We start from the raw sequence: 18,883 nt of genomic DNA, 5'->3' as shown, positions 1-18,883 counted from the left end.
TGAATTGGGAGTGACCCATCTGTCAACAGTATCCATGCAGATTTATGTCTTAACAGTTACAAGAGCTGCCAGAGGTTCCTCATTTACACCTTTAGAAACAAAAATAATGTTGTAAGTAAATCTAAGGAGTAGACCTAGGCCCAGAGATACTGAACAATTCATTTTTTAAAGGTTTGAAATGGTAGGTGGGTAAGTGTTAAATGACTGCTTGAGAAGAAGAGAGAGATCGAGAAACCATAGGCATCATAAGGGGCTTGTAAAGTGGAGAGGCTGGTATAAGGAGATGGAGAAAGAAGGAATAATAACTTTAGATGTATTAACATCAGTATACCCATATAACAAACCTCCACATTTACTCTCAAATCTAACACAGAAGTTGAAATTATAGAAAATAAAGAATACCACTCCTTATAAGCATACTCTAAGTGACAGACATTGTGCTACATACTTTGATCGTTAAAGCAAGATAGCTATGCTATTTTCACTTTACATGTAAAGAAAGTATATTCGTAGAGGTTAAGGAACATGTCCAAGGCTACAGAGCCAGTAAGCTACGAAGGTGGTATTAGAATTTAGGGTTCTCTGATTCTTCATGCCCCCAAGCCCTTTTTACAGTGCCACACAAACCCTGCAAGCTCCAGTAATGCAATTTGTTTTTGCCCACCAGTCCTGTATGCAGTCATTTTGGGAAGAGTGAGTCCCCTCTCTTCCCTTTCAGGTTTGCATTGGGACTGGCCATTCTTCTGCTGTGAGACTACCCAGAGTGTACTACTACTTTTGTGTGTCCAGTGTCTGATTAGTGAGGTACAAAGCTTCATTCCCAAGTTTAAACTGGGCCCTTGTGCTGCTGATTTTTTTTGCTTTCTTCTAACCTCTGTCTACTTTTGGTATGCTTCAATGTGTGAGGTATGTCTGCTGAGCTCGGAAGTTCTCCCTCATCAAAAAAGCTGTGACTCTTTGCTTCATAAGGAGGCCCGGTGTTTTCACGGGAAGAAAAAATATGGTGGCATACAGGGCTGCCTTCCTAAAGTGCCAACATACCCCACCTCTATTCTCTCAACAGATTTCCCATTTCTCTTTTTACTTTATTTTTCATTTTAAAGAAATGTTGTCTCCTAGTAACCATATCAAGGGGCTTTTTGCCTCTAGGTTGCAACTGTCACTGCAGGGGTCTGCAGATTTGTTACTGTTTCTCTTTTTCCTGCTACTCTGAGAGTTACATTTGCACAGTGCAAACACCCTATTACTTATTTATTGATAAATTGATTATCATAACGTTCTACAATACACTGCTCCCTCACACTGATTTCTCCTCAAGAACCTGTATTGATTTTCTACTGTCCCAAATTTACTCTCTGTTCTCCCCTCAAGACTGTCACAGGTCAGGAGCACCAGGGTGAGGAGCAGTAGACAGGAGCCTGGACTGAGTGTAGGGCTTCAGGACACGGAGAAAGCATCTCAGAGTATGCTAACTCAACAGCCAGGCTGAAGTGCTGGGTAATAGTCCACAGAATTAGAAAACTTAAACAGCTGTCTAAGGGATTGATTAAAAAAAGGATGGTCCCTTTATGCAGTAAAATGGTATGTTACTGTCTGCCACTTACAATGATAATGCAGATACATATTTATTCATTTAGAAACAGGAGTGTATGTAGGTTTTGTAGGACCTGAAGTTTACATAATTTAGAAACTATCTTTAAGAAAAAAAAATCGGTTCAGATACTTGGGGCTTTGAAGATTAATCTTGATAAACATGCTTCATGAAGAAAGTTGGTTTCTGAACAGGTTGTAAAATTTTGTTCTTAGTTTTGTTTTTGTTTTTGTTTTTGTTTTAAGATGGAGTATTGCTCTTCCACCCAGGCTGGAGTGCAGTGGCTCAGTCTCAGCTCACTGCAACCTCCAGCCTTTGGGTTCAACGTTCTCCCACCTCAGCCTCCCAAGTAGCTGGGATTACAGGCATGTGCCACCACACCCAGCTAATTTGTGTATTTTTAGTAGAGATGGAGTTTCACGATGTCGCCCAGGCTGGTCTCGAACTCCTGAACTCAGATGATCCACTTGCCTCAGCCTCCCAAAGTGCTAGGATTATAGGCGGAAGCCACCGCACCCAGCCCCTCCTCTTAGTTTTAAATGCCTACATACAATAATATATATGTATACGTTTATATCAGAAGAGCCTGACTGGAGATGTGGAGGACTGTTAACTGAGGTTATCTGTTGTATGTTTACTTTTGGTGTATTTATTTTGTTTTTGTCTCTCTGCAATGTAGTGATTATTCATGTGTATAATGTATATACACAAAATACATCTGTATGCATTTTGAATGTGCTTACCAGCCTAACTACAGTGTTTATGTACATTTAGTTTTTAGTCTTAGGGTTTCCAGTCAAAATAGTACTTTCCAAGGTGACTTACATCAGCACCTTTTCTTTAAATGCCAGTTGATATTATTGGTAGCTGGCACTCCAGATATGACTGGAGAAATATACACTAAAGACTTAGTAGTTGATTGTAAAGATAGAAGGCCCATCTTATGTATACACAGGTTCCTTTGCAATGTGACTGTTCTCCTTGCATAAAGAGGTTGATTGAGTTTTCCCACCCCTTGAATCTAAAACTGGATTTGTTGCTTGCTTGGGCAGATGGAATGTGCCAGAATGCTGTGACTCGTGGACCTAAGCCTCCGGAGGCCTGGCAGTTTTTGCTCTTGCCTGCTTGGCACACTGCTACTCCTGAGAAGGAGCTTGAGCACACTACCTGGAGACATGTGGCTCAGCCAACAGGGAGCATCTATCTACTGCCAGATACTGGCCAGATGGCCATGAGGCCATTGTAGACCAACCTGTGTTAGCTGAACTACCTAATACCTGCAGCCACATGACTGACCCCAGGCAAAACCCACAGAACTGTGCAGCTGAGGAAGCCTAAAGTGCTAACCCACCGAACTGTGAGCATATAAAATAGTGGTTGATTTATGCTTCTATCTCTATCTTTAAGGTTTGGTGTAGCAGTATATAAATGATCTTGGCACTGACCCCACCTAGACATTTTTTACTTTCAAGGAGGGTCTTATAACTTACCCCACACAATTTTTTAGAATATTTCCAATAAGGCTATGGATTAGCCAACTTAAAACTGTTGCAGGTCACATGATAAACAGTGCTACTGTTTCTTTACACAAATAAGAAGTCAAGCAATTTTGAAAATTTCATGTTGAATGTATTTCAAATATGAATTTCAAGCAGATTTATATTTGAAAATATCTTGTTTAATTTTACCCATTTTCTTGTGTTAAGACATTTAAATCTTATGTGGTTTTCATAAAGATTCCAGATGCTGGATCTTTAGAATATCAGAAGATAGCCAGAGGTTCCGTTTGTAAATAAGTGACTAGACAGAACTTCCACCTCATAGCATTTTCTCAACCATCATGACCCCCATTTGGCTTCTTTGTAAATTTAATTTTAATTTTTGGATTGAGCTTTAAAATTGGAAATTTTTTGGCTGTGTGTGATGGCTCACCTAAAGTGCTGTAATTGCAGCACTTTGGGAGGCCAAAGTGAACATATCACTTGCGCCCAAAGCTCAAGACCAGCATGGGCAACATGGTGAAACCCCATCTCTACAGGAAATACAAAAGTTAGCTGGGCATGGTGGCAACACTTCTAGTCCCAGCGCTTCCTCAGGAGTCTGAGGTGGGAGGATCACCTGAACCCAGGAGAGCCGGGCTGAAGTGAGCCCTGATGGTTCAACTGCACTCCAGCCTGGGTGACCGAGCATGCCACTGTCTCTAAAAAATTAATTAATTAATTAATTTAAAAACCAGGATATTTTCTATACTTTTTGATTGCTGCCATCTTTTTTTTTCTTGTCTCAATTTGTGTCTGGATTATTGTGTATTTTTTTCTGCACCTTTTCACTTGACGCGTTTGCTCTTTTTCTCCAGTGCCCACCATCATGCCTGGCTAATTTTTGTATTTTTAGTAGAGATGGGTTTCGTCATGTTGCCCAGGCTGGCCTCAAACTCCTGGCCTCAAGTGATCCACCTATCTCAGCCTTCCAAAATGCTGGGATCACAGGTGTGAGCCTGGTCAGCTGGGACCTGCTATGTCAGTGCTGACACAGAACTTATAAGAAAGGCATCCCCTTCTCTCCAGTCTTGGGTATTATCTTTTGGTGCTAAAATTACATTCTCTGACACATAGACTGTCCATCTCTGTGAAGAACCACCAAAATCAAGGCAACACCTGGGTTAAGAACAGTATTTAAACCCATGGCAAGGCAGCCATAGGACACTGTTTAGTGGAGATAATTCAATCACATTGAGAGATTACAGCAGAAACTTTAAAACTACATAACTAATTCTGCTCTTTTCAAAGTTAGGACTGGAAAAGGATGTGAGAAGTTTAGTCCAATAGTTTTTGAAATTATTATGGGCAGAGGAAAATTTTATGCAAACAAAAACTCTGATGAATTCCCAATAGGCATGCCAAGTAAATACAAACCTACTCTAACTGATGTGGTAGCCATCACCTTGTGCACCTCTAGGGCAGGCCCCCAAATAGGCACTTTGTCTGAACTCTATTACTCTGAAAAACAGTTTTAACAATACTTACTAGAACTTCTAAGCAAATGGTATGTTCTGGTAACAACTGCATTAGAAATGCATTGCAACCAAGTAGTCCCAGCTACCTGGGAAGCTGAGAAAGGAGAATCACTTGAATCCAGGAGGCAGAGGTTGTAGTGAGCCAAGGTCGTGCCACTACACTCTAGACTAGGTGAGACTCTATCTTAAAAGAAAACAAACAAACAAAAAAAGAAAACAAAACCAAAACAAAAGAAATGCATCAGTCTACCTACCCTGAAAATGTTTTTTTTTTTTTTTTTTTTTTTTCCTGGAGTGGTCATTTCTTTGTTTTGCTCTAAGAATAAGCTTGTTTTTACAGAGCCAGAAAGCACTGCTCTCTAAATATCAAGTTTTAGCAATCTTAGACTAAACAAATGAGCTTAACTTTAAGAACTTGCAGCTTTCACGATAGCTTCTTTTCCCTGTGCTTATGAATTCATCATTTATACCCTATTCTGGGGAAAATTAAGTCATGCAAGTAAGAACTGCTTATTCTAGAATATATTAAGAAAGATTAGGAAAGAGGAGATTTTAGCATATGTTTCTCCTAAGTTATCCTCTTAGAAGAATTTACACTTTAGAATCATGCATACTTCCCAGGGCTGGTGTGAAAACACACTCAAAATGTTTAGGTCTTCACAGAGGTATGTCGGGTACTAATCTCAATTCTACATCCTCAGTTCCGAACTTCTGTTAAAACTGTGCTGGGTGAATCTCACTGACCTTTCAGAAAAGCCCAGTGCCTATACAGAGAAGGAGGATGTAAGTATCCAAGACCCCTTTTACTAATAATACATTTTGCTGAAGTTGAGGTATTCTACTAGTTGGTTGATGTCTCTAGAGAGGCAAGAAAGTTCATCGATGGCAATTGCTAGAATGCCAGATTCAACTGAAGGGAAAGAGGAATAGACAGGGCTGGTTTCTTTCTCTCCTGACTATACATTTTCTATGTTTTGTTTCCTTCAAGATCTTTCTACCAGCTTCCTAGTTCCAGCTAAGATAGAATAATAGATATTGAACTTACCCTCTTGTAAAAAACAAACACGAAAACAAAGCAAAATATATGAAACAATGGTTTTCAAAGCACTGGACATCAGGCAATGACACACTATGCTGATAAAGAAAGCTAAAGTGCATTTATAGGAATACAAAAATATACAGACCCCCAAAACATAAAATTCACAATATTTGGCATCCAATCAAATAGTAGCAGTCAAGAAAAAAGAAGATATGAATCATAATGAGAAAAAGTAATCAATGGAAACTGATGCAAAATTGGGTCAAGATACAGATATCAAAGCAGTTATTATAACTGTTCCATATGTTCAAAAAGCTAAGTACAATATCTTTGAAAGAATCAAATCAGACTTTAGGAAAGGAGATCTACAATGGCTAAAATTTTAAAATATAATAAATAGGATAAATAACAGATTTGACATTGCAGGAAAAAAAGAACAGTATACTTGAAGATGTAATAATAAAATTTCCCCAACGTGAACGATAGAGAAATAAAAGACCACAAGTGAAGTTGGAACAACTTCATGAAACTTTATATGCATGTAATTACAGTCTCTAAGGGAGGGTAGAAAAACATCTAAATAAATAATGGCTAAAAATTTTCCATATTTGTTGAAATTTTAAACCCACAGATTCAGTAAACAATGAATTCCATACACGAGAAACCTGGAGAAAATTACACCAAGGCTCATCATAATTAAATGAACTAAGAGGAGTGATAAAAGGAGTACTTTAAGAGCAACCAAAAGAGAAAAGAAAAAAAGAAACATTCCATAGATTAATAAAAATAAATGGACAACAGATTTATTTGTAAGAATCAATGCAAAGTCTGTATGTCTGCTCCAGTATGGAGGGTTTTGCTGGCTTTGCTTCCTGATTTGCCTTCTTTGACACGACTCCAAAGAGGATGTTGGAGCACCTCATTACAGCCTCATAAAGCAAAATGTCCAGGCTGACTACTTAACTTTTGCTGGCATGGGTAGTATGAGGAAATTTCCATGGTGTTTGGTTGGAGTATAGTGATAGTTGTCTAAAGAGTTCTGTCTTGTACCCATTGGTCTTTCTGGATCACTGGCTTCTTCACACTCCAAGTTTGTGATATATAGGAAAAAAAAAAAAAAAACAAACCTATAGAACTCACCAATTTGTCATTCTTTTGGTCCTGAGTTCCCTAGACAGTCTGCCTTCTCTTAACCTTTCAGGATCTTTTATGTTTGTTTTATATAAAATGCTCAGGGTTTTTAGTTGTATGTCACTGGACAAACATGAAAGGTATATTTACTTTATTTTCTAAAAGCAAAAGTCTTGACAACTCATTGTTAACAAAATTGCAAACTTAAATCAGTGAAGAAAAAATAGTCTTCCCAAAAATGTTGCTGGGACATTTGGGAATCCACATGAAAAAAATGAACTTGATCATAACTCACATCACATAATGAAATTACCTGGAAATATATTGTAGATCAAAATGTAAAAGTTAAGACTATAATTTTGGTTTTTTTGCAGAATGCATGAAAGAAAATATATGTGGCCTAGGTGATGGAAAAAGTTTTTTCATGTAATACCGAAAGCACAATCCATGAAAGAACAGACTGACGAATTGTACTTCTTAAAACATTTTTTTTTCTTCAAAAGTTACTGTCATGAGAGAGGAAGAAAAAAGACAAGCCACAGAAATAGAGAAAATATTTGTACAGCACTTTTCTGGTTAAAGGCTTTTATCCAAAACATGTAAAAAATGCCTAAAACTCTATAGGAGAGCAAGCAACTCAAATTAAAAATTGGCAAAAGATTTGAAAAGATAATTCATAAAAGAAACACACAAATGAAAAATAAGCATGTAAAAAGGTACTTGTCAACATTATTCATTGGAGAAATGAGAATTAAATTGTGATGATACTACTATGTACACATTAGACTGGTTAAAATTAAAAAGACTGACCACAGCAATTGTTGGTGAGAAACCAGAACTCTCATATACCTGATGTTCACAATATAAAACTGTACACTCACTTTAGCGAACAGTGATAATATTTTATAAAGTTAAATCTGTTGTATGATTTAGTTCTTCCATGTCTATGTATTTACTCAAGAGAATTAAGGCTTAGGTAAATGCAAGCACCTGTACACAAATGTTCACAGCAACTTTATTTGTAATAGTAAAAACCTGAAAGCAACTCAAATATCCATTAACAACTGAATTGATAAATTGTTGTATATCCATACAATGGAATAGCACTCTGCTATAAAAAGGAATAAACTAAACGTAACAAAATGGGTAAATCTTAAAATAATTTCATAGTTGCAGAAACCAGCAAAAGAAAAAAATACTGTTAATACTGTAATGGGTTGAATTCTGTTCCCCAAAAAGAGATGCTGAAGTTCTGATCTCATTACGTGTGAATGTGATCTTACTTTGTAATAACGTCTTTGTAGTTGTATTAATAATTAAGTTGCAACTAGATCATGATGGGTTAGAATGGATCCTAAGTCTAATGACTATTATCTTTACAGGAAGAGGGAGATTTGAAGACACAGAGGAAATAGAAGGGAAAAGGCTGTGTGAAGACAGTCAGTAATTAAGAGTTAGGCTGCCATAAGGGAAGGAATGCCAAGGATTGCTGGCAACCACCAGAAGCCAGAAGCCGCAAGGAAGGATGGATACTTCCCTAGAGCATTTAGAGGTAGCAAAGCCCTGCTGATACCTTTCCTTCAGACTTCCAGCCTCCGGAAGAGTGAGAGAGCACATTTCTGTTGTTTTAAGTCACCCAACTTGTGGCACGTTTAAAATACTGGCCCCAGAAAATCATTGCAAGTACCTATCATATGATTCCATCTATAGACAATTTTAGACGATGACGGAAAACAAATTAGTGGTTTTCTGGGGACAGGGGTGAGGAGAGGCAGGCAGGGAGCAGAAGGAGAGATTTAAAAGGGTATGAAGAAATGTGATGTTCATGGATATATTTATTATATCGTGCTCGTGATGATAGTTTCATAGATGTGTACGCATCAAAACTTGACAAACTTTATACTTCAGGTTGGTGCAGTTTATTGTATGTTGATTGCGCTGTGATTAAAAAGAAAAAAGATCTCACCACTGTGATTTTCAGGACTGCCTTTTTCTTTTCCTGATTGTCTTAACGAAGTTAGTCATGCATTCTCATAGACGGCAGAGTATACATAAGGGGTTGTAAAGTAATGTCATGTAAGCTAGATTTGACATGAAGTCCTATTGGCTGACCTTACTGTATTTTACAAATCGGGGCCAGGTGTGGTGACTTATGCCTGGGGCTTTGGGAGGCGCAGGTGAGAGGATCACTTGAGGCCAAGAATTTGAGGCTGCAATGAGCTATGATCGTGCCACTGCACTACCTCCTAGGTGACAGCAAGAACTTGTCTCTAATAAATAAAAATAAATAAATAAATAAATAAAATCAGGAGATTACACATCAAATTTTATTCTTCCTGATGTTTTAAAAAAGTAACTAACTCTAACACGCTGAGTCCTCCTTCCTGCATGGCAGCAATTGGCTGCCCCTGTGTAGCGGTTGCCACCTTGGATTGTGCCTGCATTTTCCAGTTTTCCTCAGTCCCTGCCTGTTACCTGCCTCTCCTTGTAGACATTTGAGTTACATGACTGTTCTCTGCTCTAAGTTCATGAGGAGAAACTGATTTTCGTTCACCAGGCTGTTTCTGTCACTATGCGGTTTGTATTTCACATTGTTATCTGGAGGAGTGTCCGCTTCCTTTCCTCCTTTCTTGCGTTTTCTTCAGACCCTACTTTCAAAACAGGTCCACTTGTGTCAGCTTGCATAGCTGCGCATGGCCATCGGTCACTTTGAAATGTTCAGTTCTAAGGGCTGGATTAAATACTTCTTTTTCTATAGGTGATTCTTATCTCTATCCATCATAATAAAAAGAATGATCTAAAATAACAAGCTCTATAAATAAAAATTCGTGTAAATGTTAAGCGTAATTCATCAGATTCAAATTAAACTCCTAAAATTGTACTGAAAACAGGATTCATTTTATGTCTCTTTGTTTAAAAATTACTGTCTTGACTCGTATTGGACATTAAACCCTCAATGGAATTTATGATTTGGAATTAATGGTATTGCTCTCTAGCGCTGCAGTGATGGTACCCTTCGCTTTCCCGCAGAGGCACAGGACCTAAGGCCAGTGAGGTTAAGCTTCTTGCATTTGCTTTGCAGTCTTCTTTTTTCTTTATATGTTCACTGTAAATATGTGCCAAAAATGAACAATATAAGAATGTGTCATTCTTGAAAAAGAATTCCCCTTTGTCATTTTAATTTGGCATTGAGACTTTGATTTCTATCAGCTGGAAAAAGTGAAAACTGATCTTTATATAGAATATTCTTCAAATTGCATTTTTGTAATGTTTCAACAGTTTCACTTGTATCCAGCCATCCATAGTAAGCATTTGTAAAACTTTTATATAAATTTTTGAATACAAATGTTAATTGCGAATTCCTGTTTCTAAAACATTTTACTTTTTATTTAGGGAGTTTGTTATGTCCCTGGGAAACTCCACTCAGAAGAAAAGGCTACAGTAAATCTTTGTAACTAGTCTTGTAGTTCTAAGGCATTTGCTGGGGGTTGAAAGTGACTAAAAATTATAGTGCCTTTGAAAACTTAGAATCACATAAAAACCTGCACATGGATACTTTTTAGCAACTTTATTCATAACTGCCCAGACTCAGAGGAAACAAAAATGTCCTTCAGTAGGAGAATGAATACATAAATGGTGGTACTTCCAGAAAATGGAATATGACTCAGTGCTAAAAGAAAATGAGGTATTTTCCAATGAGAAGGGAAAGAAACTTAAATGCATACTACTAAGTGAAATAAGCTTATCTGAAATGCTACATATTATGATTCTAACTATATGACATTCTGGGAAAGGTAAAATATGGACACAGTAAAAAGATCAGTGCTTGCCAGGGGTTAAGAGGATAGAAAGAATGAATAGGCAGAGCACAGAGGATTTTTAGGGCAGTAAAAATATTCTATGATACTACAATAGTGGATACATGTCATTTGCCATTTGTCCAAACCCACAAAATGTACAACACCAAGAGTGAATCCTAATGTAAACTATGGCCTTTGGGTTATAATGACTTCAATGTAGGTTCATTGATTTCAGCCAATGTGCCATTGTGTTGTGGGATGGTATCAGTTTCGGAGATTGTGCATATGTACGGAAAGGGGTATATAGGAACTTTGTACTTTCCGTTCAGTTTCACTGTGAATCTAAAATTGATCTGAAAAATAAAGTTTATTAATCAAAAAGTTTCTGGTAAGCACTTGGGATGGAGAAACTTTTACATGTTGAAAATAACATGGGTTTTGGAATAAGAAAGACATTATTTGAATCTTGACTCCACCAATTTTTAGTCTAACAACTATGAAATTTAAATTTGCTGGACCTCCGTTTTCTCATGAATAAAATGAGTGAGTAATATTCACCTTGCAGGATTGTTATGAGGAATAAGCTGAGATAACTTCTGACAAACTCAACAAATGGCAGCAGTTATTATTTGTAATGCATTTCAGGTCTGGGGCAAGGAGATTGATCATCCATATCAGTGGGAGAAGGAGGAGAGATGCCCATTGCTATCAGACCCTCAGGGGTTGGAGGACTTTTGGAGTGAAGAGATAAAACTGCACTTCTCAGAAGCAGTGTACAGCAGACAGATAAAAGATTAAAGTGGCTAATTTCAAGTATACTGTTTTAAAATTTTACCTTTTACTCTAGCAGTGAAAACATGAGATCGCCTTGGATAAACTGATGCTATTTAAAGAAGTGGCGTATATGCCTGCACCCCTGAAAAAGCGTTAGAAATTATACATAGAAAGCCTTTATTTCTTAATGAGATTTCCCTTCAAATATTAGAAAGTTGACTGATGTTCCCGAAACTAGAGAAAAGAAAAATGCATACATGAAAACAGTTACTGGGAGTCCCAGTATATTAGATCCTGATCACTAATCTTATTGAGAAATTAAACTTGCAAGTAGGCATATAAATGGAAAACAATGACAGGGAAAATATTTTGAGAAATATATAAAGAGAAAAACGAAGGCAATCGTGGGAGTAGGTAACCATAAGAACTGTCAAATAGCTTCTTTTCTGTTTTCTCCGTTACTCCACACCAAAGTTTCCTTTTGGTTTTTCACTTAAAAACCAAAAATAATGTCAAGCAGTCGAGCTCCTTAGTCTGCCATAGCATCCATTCTTTCCTTTCCTCTTTGTAACAGGCTCCTGCCTCCTCCACTGCAGCACCATTTTTTGTTATTATATTCTTTCTTCCTCCCAGCCCATGGACTTCAGGGAAACCAGACCTTTCTCCTCAGTCTAGGCATTGATATCACAGACCTAAGATAATTTCTATTTGGGCCAATGAGACATGAGAGAAGATTTGCTAAGGGCTTTTGAGGAAAAGACCACTGGAAAAGATACTCTGTCTTCATCTCGTCACCATGGAGTTGCAAGTGAAAAGCTCAGAACTACCACAATTACTTTTCCACCATAGGAAACTTAACCTATGAACAAAATTAGTACACAGTGGAGGACTTAGTGGAGGGACTTACAGAAAAACTGGCCTAGAGTTACTGGCTTGTTCCAAGCTCCATGATGCCCTCCTCTGGATTTCTATATATCTGAGTCAATATAGATTTTTCTTTGAGTCAGCTGAAATCAATTTATTATTTGCAGCTGAAAGCTAGTATCAACCAGCTAATGAACCATTAAAAAATGATTATTTTTGACATGTTGGCTTTTATTGACATTGTGCACAAAAATGTTAACAAGGATCTGGAGGAACCTTTACGATCATGGCACAGGAGAAAAGAAAATCAGGAATTTGATACTCTGGGAAAATAATTCTAAAGAGGCAGCTGACTTGCCATGTGATGCTAACACTGGATGATTAAGCCCGTACACTAATATCTTTTTAATTTACTTTTTATTTGGACAGTTTTGTGAATTGTTATGTGACCTTATACCCATCTGGGTTAGAGACACAGCAGAAACACCATAAATAACATGTAAGAGAGCTGGAATAAACTCGGTGGAACTTAATAATATCATGGATAGTTGAAGCTGGGTAATATTGACAATTATAGCAAAGTTGAAGGCAGATAATTTCGTATGAATGGATGTAATGTAATGTCAAATCTAGGTGCAGTAGTATTTTATGACCAGGTTTATTAACAGGTATTTTTAAAAGGATGGAATGTGTTATTAAATTATGGAGATAGAATCACACTGATATTTTCCATGATGAAAACAACCTGTCTTGATTTTTTAATATATGAGTAATTTCCAATATACAGATAAAGGCACACATTCCGTAATTATCTTGGATGGACTTTAGCCTGCTTTCAATTTTACTTGTAAATATTCTTAATGGGACTAGGATTAGAACACTATTCCTGCAGAATCAATGTAATATGTCATTCATGATGAAATAAGTATATATCTTATATTTATAAGATATATGTAAATGAATTAGTAGTTGAATAAGTAAGTGAATTAATCAATTAATGAAGATTATATTCACCTCTGTTTCAATGATTACTTAAGCTACTGTGCTATTTAAGGAGTATCTAGATAGTTTATTAACAGGTATTTTTAAAAGGATGGAATGTGTTGTTTATAGATGATGGATTCTACAAACAACTCATGAAACTCTTCACATTTCTTTATTGCCAGACTTCACACTACACTTTTTTTCTGAGTTCATCTTTCCAGATGCCTATAGAGCATTTTCATATGCATGCCCCACAATCAGTGCAATAAATATCCCAAATTAGGCCGACTTGTCATTGTGATCTTCTTCCCATCTGGTTCCACTTGTCAGTTGGTGGTATAACTTTCTCCCAGTTACTAAGGAGTACATTCTTCATTATTATTGCCTTTTTCACCTTTACTATGTGTCTTGGGTAGCCACAGAGTCCTGTTTGTTCTGCTTTACAGTGCTCCTTCTTCCTAGTCTCATGGCTATGGCCCTTAGCTCACTCGTTGTAGATATGTAACCCTTTTTTCAGATTCTACTTACCCCCAATTTAAACCATCCTATGTTCTTTCCCATACTTTAATCTTTCTAAAACATTGTTTTCACTATCACTTTCTTTGGCTTGAGGACTCACAGTAATTGGATGTTGCTTGAAGTTTGAAATCTAATTGTATTAGACTATTATTCTTTTATCATTGGTCTAATATTACATACAAAAGTTATCTTTTAAATATTCTCAGAATACACTTTCTGCTATAACCAGATTGGTTTCTGGTATTTACAGACATATTTCCAGTGCCACACCTTTGCTTACGTTGTCTCTGCCAGAGATACTGATTTCCAAACCCTTCTACAGTTCAATCCTTTCTCTTGTTCTTTTACCTTTACCCTAACTCTCAACCTAGATACCTATGCCATGCTTTCTTTCAGGTCCAGCTAAGATCTGACTATGTCAGTTCATAGTTATTCCTCTCTGAAGGAGCATACTCCCAAGCCAAAATTGTTTGGTATTGCCTTAGTTGTTTGAAGTTATAAAATTAGATGCCAATATTGTGTAGCTTTAGCAGGAATGAGACTTTGGTCCCATCTCTGCCTGGATCCAGGCAGTGGGGAGCCCTGAAGCCATGATTCCAGTTGTAATATAACTTGGTGGTTATCTACTCACTATGATTTTTCTCTTTGTGGCTTCCCCAATAGGGATTTCTCTAATGGAAAATGGTAATTAAATAATGACTTAAAAAATTATTCCTTACACTTAAATGCATTGTGGTTGTATGATCTACTCTGTGATTTGAGAATCCTTTAAGACAATTTAATAATATTTAGAAAAAATAGTACCATCTGGGCTCTATTATAACCTGTAAAAAAGATAGAATACAAATTAGTATGTAATAATTATTGAGTATGTAAAAACATATGTACTCAAAAAAAGACAAGAATATCAATAATAGCAGTGGTCATTTTGCGTGGTACTACTATTAGTGACATGCTATCATTTAAAATACTTTTTACACTGGGTACGATGGCTCATGCCTGTAATCCTAGCACTTTGGGAGGCCAAGGTGGGCAGATCCCTGAGGTCAGCAGTTTGTGACCAGCCTGACCAACATGGAGAAACCCTATCTCTGCTAAAAATACAAAATGATCCAGACTTGGTGGCACATACCTGTAACTCCAGCTACTTGGGAGGCTGAGGCAGGAGAATGGCTTGAATCCCGAAGGTGGAGGTTGCAGTGAGCCGAGATCACACCATCGCACTCCAGCCTGGGCAACAAGAGCAAAACTCTGTCTCAAAAATAAGTAAATAAATAAATAAGTTAAATTAAATTAAATACTTTTTAGTGCTTCTCAAAATGTGTGCAATAAATAAGAATTACTTTTATAGTCAATAAAATGTAAACTTAATTTTCAAATACATATTTTAAGTTATTCCTCGATTTTTAGCTCATGGCTTAGGCCATAACTAGTTAGAAGGCTTTATCTTATTATGCAAAGCATGTTGGCTTCCTCTTTCTTTGACCTCACACTTCAAAAAGAGGTTCTTCCACAGCCTTGTATCCCAAGATGACTACCCCTAGTTACATAAGAACATAGCCTATGACTTTCAAATTATTGCTTTTCTTCTTTCTTTTCCTTTTATCTTTTTTTTCTAGATACAGAATCTTGTTCTCTTACCAGGCTGGAATGCAATTGTGCAGTCATAGCTCATCATAGTCTTGACCCTACTGGGTAGCTATGGGACTACAGGCATCGACCACCAGGCCCAGCTATCTTAGTCATTCTCCGGCTGGTAATAAAGACATACCCGAGACTGGGTAATTTTTAAAGAAAAAGAGATGTAATGGACTCACAGTTCCACATGGCTCGGGAAGCTATGGCTGAAGGTGAAGGAGGAGCAAAGGCACGTTGTATTAATTCATTTTCATGCTGCTGATACCTACCTGAGACTAGGAAGAAAATTAGGTTTAATTGGACTTACATTTCCATGTGACTGGGGAGGTTTCAGAATCATGGGAGGCAAAAGGCACTTCTTACACGGTGATGGCAAGAGAAAAATGAGGAAGAAGCAAGAGTAGAAACCCCTAGTAAACTTGTCAGATCTCCTGAAACTTATTCACTATCTTAAGAATAGCATGCGAAAGACCAGCCCCCATGATTCAATTACCTCCCCAAGTCCCTCCCACAACATATGAGGATTCTGGGAGATACAATTGAAGTTGAGATTTGGGTAGGGACACAGCCAAACCATATAATACATCCTATATGGCAGCAGGCAAGAGAGTGTGTGCAGGGGACTTGCCCTTTATAAAACCACCAGATCTTGTGAGACTTATTCACTATCACATGAACAGTGTGAGAAAACTTGCCCCAGTGATTCAATTACCTCCCACAACACATGGAGTTTATGGAAGATACAATTTAAGATGATATTTAGGTGGGGACACAGCCAAACCATATCACTCAGTCTAATTAAAAAAAAAAATTTTTAAGAGAATGGGTCTTGCAATATTGTGCAGGAAGGTCTCAGACTCGTAGCTCCAAGCAATCTCCACACTTCAGCCTTCTGGGCTTTCAGATGTAAGGCACCTAGCCTGGTCTATTGCTGTTCTTTATCTTGGGTTCTTAGGTGACATAGTAATCTCACTCCTAAGAATCTACCTCAAAGATTCACTGGCAAAAAGTTAAAAGACATATTTGCACACTACTTATTACAAAATCATTTATAGTAAATGACTAGAAAAAATGACAGTGTCTACCAATTGGGACTGATTGATGAAACAATATTGTATTCATACAAAAAATCCTGTTCAATTGTTTAAGGAAATAAGGAATACCTCTATATAGTTCTATGTAACAATCTCTGGGATATATTGTTCACTTAAAAATATAATGCAGACAAAGTCATGCTTAATATCAGCTATTTATACAGGAAAGTAGGATAAAATAATTTTTTTCTTCATTCATTCAACAAATACACATTTATTTGTATCACTAATGATGCAGTACATGTATGTTACACCAATGGCATTCTTATCACATTCCCATTAGGAAGATTTACGAGTGAAATTCAAAGACTTGAGTTATCTTTGCTTTTTTTTTTTTCCTCACTAGCCTTTTTATAAAGTGAATCCATTAGACAGAAATTTTGTCAATTCTATATTCAAAATATATTCCAAATCCTGTGACTTCTCGCCATCTTCTCAACTATCCTCCCACCTAACTGTTATCTCTCATCTAAATATAGCAAAACCTGTTTTCTACTTCTTGTGTCCACTCTTGCATCATGAAAGCCTACTCACCATAGAAGAGACAAAATAGGCATTTTAATCCAACTTCTTAAAATCTCCAGTGAATAACACATTTCAAATAAAATCTAGACTCCTGACGATGGCCTATGAGACTTGCTCTGGGTCTTCTTATTCTATCACTTTTATCTTTATTAACTATAATTAGGCTACAAAATCTGGTCCTACAATCTGGCAAGCTGTCTTGCTCAGAAACTTTGCTGTTCCCTCTGCTTAGAATTCTCCCTTCTTAGTGCATCACTGGATTGATTCCTTATTCTCATATTGCGTAAACGTCCTTTCTTCTGCAGGCCTTCTCTAACCACCCTATATTAAATAGCCTTGATCTTATTTCAGTTCTGCTCTGCCGCTTTTCTGCTTTTTTTTTTCCCAGAGTTATTTTTAAGTGTCTGAAGTTATACTAAATTACTAAATTATAATTGTTTCCCTAACTAGAAGGTATGCCTCTGGAGAGCCAACAGGGTCTTTTTTTTTTTTTTTTGACCACCCAATTCCTGGTTCCATGCATGTGGTAGGAACTCAGTAAATATTTGTTAAGAAAATGATTGAATTTTTACAAAATGAGGCTAACTTACAGAGGCTAAATGGGGAAGTGGGAAACGGGAAGTGGAGTGAAAGTAAGAAGTGGTACTTCCACGTACAGCTGAGAGTAACCATGATTATCAATTGTGTTGTTTCACATCACTACCATCTGGATTTGCCAGCAACACTGCTCTATAGAGCCCATGTCATTGTTCCCACATTTCCAAAGTGCTCCCAAGGTGTCTGTGTGTGTGTGTGTGTGCATGTGCACGCATGTGTGTGTATTCATGTGTGTGTGTGTATGTGTGTGCGTGCGTGCATGATCATGTGTATGTGTAGGCAGACTTCTCCAATAGACATGAAGATTAATGGACTGACAGTTTTAACTACTGCTGCTTCTCTTTCCACCAGTAAGATGTTAGTGGCCAAACCCAGTGGTCCGTTCATTAACACCACAGGGGCTTAGCAACAAGAGACGGGCAGAGAGGTGTTGGGCCCAGTTTTGGCCCCAGCAGCACAACAGCAGGGTTTGAGAGCTGGTTGAATGGGCTGAATGACCTGTAACTCTTTGCATTCTTCATCTTTTCAGGTCAGCAAAGGTCCAGTGAGGGTGCCATCAGGTACTGCTGGGTGTCTCCCAACTTGTCAACTTCTTTTTTTCTTTTGTGAGACAGAGTCTCACTTTGTAGCCCAGGCTGGAGTGCAGTGTTGTGATCTCGGCTCACTGAAATCTCCATTTCCTGGGTTCAAGTGATTCTTGTGCCTCAGCCTCCCAAGTAGCTGGTACTATAAGTGTGTGCCACCACGCCTAGCTAACTTTTGTGTTTTAAGTATAGATGAGGTTTCTCCATGTTGCCCAGATTGGTCTCAGCCTCCGAAAGTGCTGGGATTGCAGGCGTGATTTACCATGCCCAGCCTTTATCAACTTTTATTTCTCTTATTCTGATATTATATCCATGGGGTCTCAATTGTGGAAATCAATCAATCAATCTATCCATCCCCTATCTAGATACATATCTATCTATGTATCTATCTATCTCTATTTACCTAATGCCTATCAAATAGGTAGGTAGATGATATAGTCATAAGGCATATCTAGATAGACAGATAAATAGATAGATGTAGGGATAATGCACATAAGCATTCGGGACTTTGATAGAATAAGCACTTCAAATCTTAGCAATTATGATGTCTAGACACAAATTCTGAAAATCAGTGTGGTCACGCCATTCTTTCTAGCCGACTGGTTGTATCACATGCAAGATCAAAATGCTGTGACCTGCACTGTCTTCTTCTCTGCTGCATTGGAGAAATTTCCACTCCCCTGCTGCTCACCCTTGATATCCTCTTTCCTTTCTCTATCCCTATTGT

The sequence above is a fragment of the Saimiri boliviensis genome, chromosome 9 (genome assembly GCF_048565385.1).
Source record: "Saimiri boliviensis isolate mSaiBol1 chromosome 9, mSaiBol1.pri, whole genome shotgun sequence".
Classification (NCBI taxonomy): Eukaryota; Metazoa; Chordata; class Mammalia; order Primates; family Cebidae; genus Saimiri; species Saimiri boliviensis.
The sequence above is the reverse complement of the archived record's forward strand: the minus strand, read 5'-3'. Positions refer to the sequence as shown.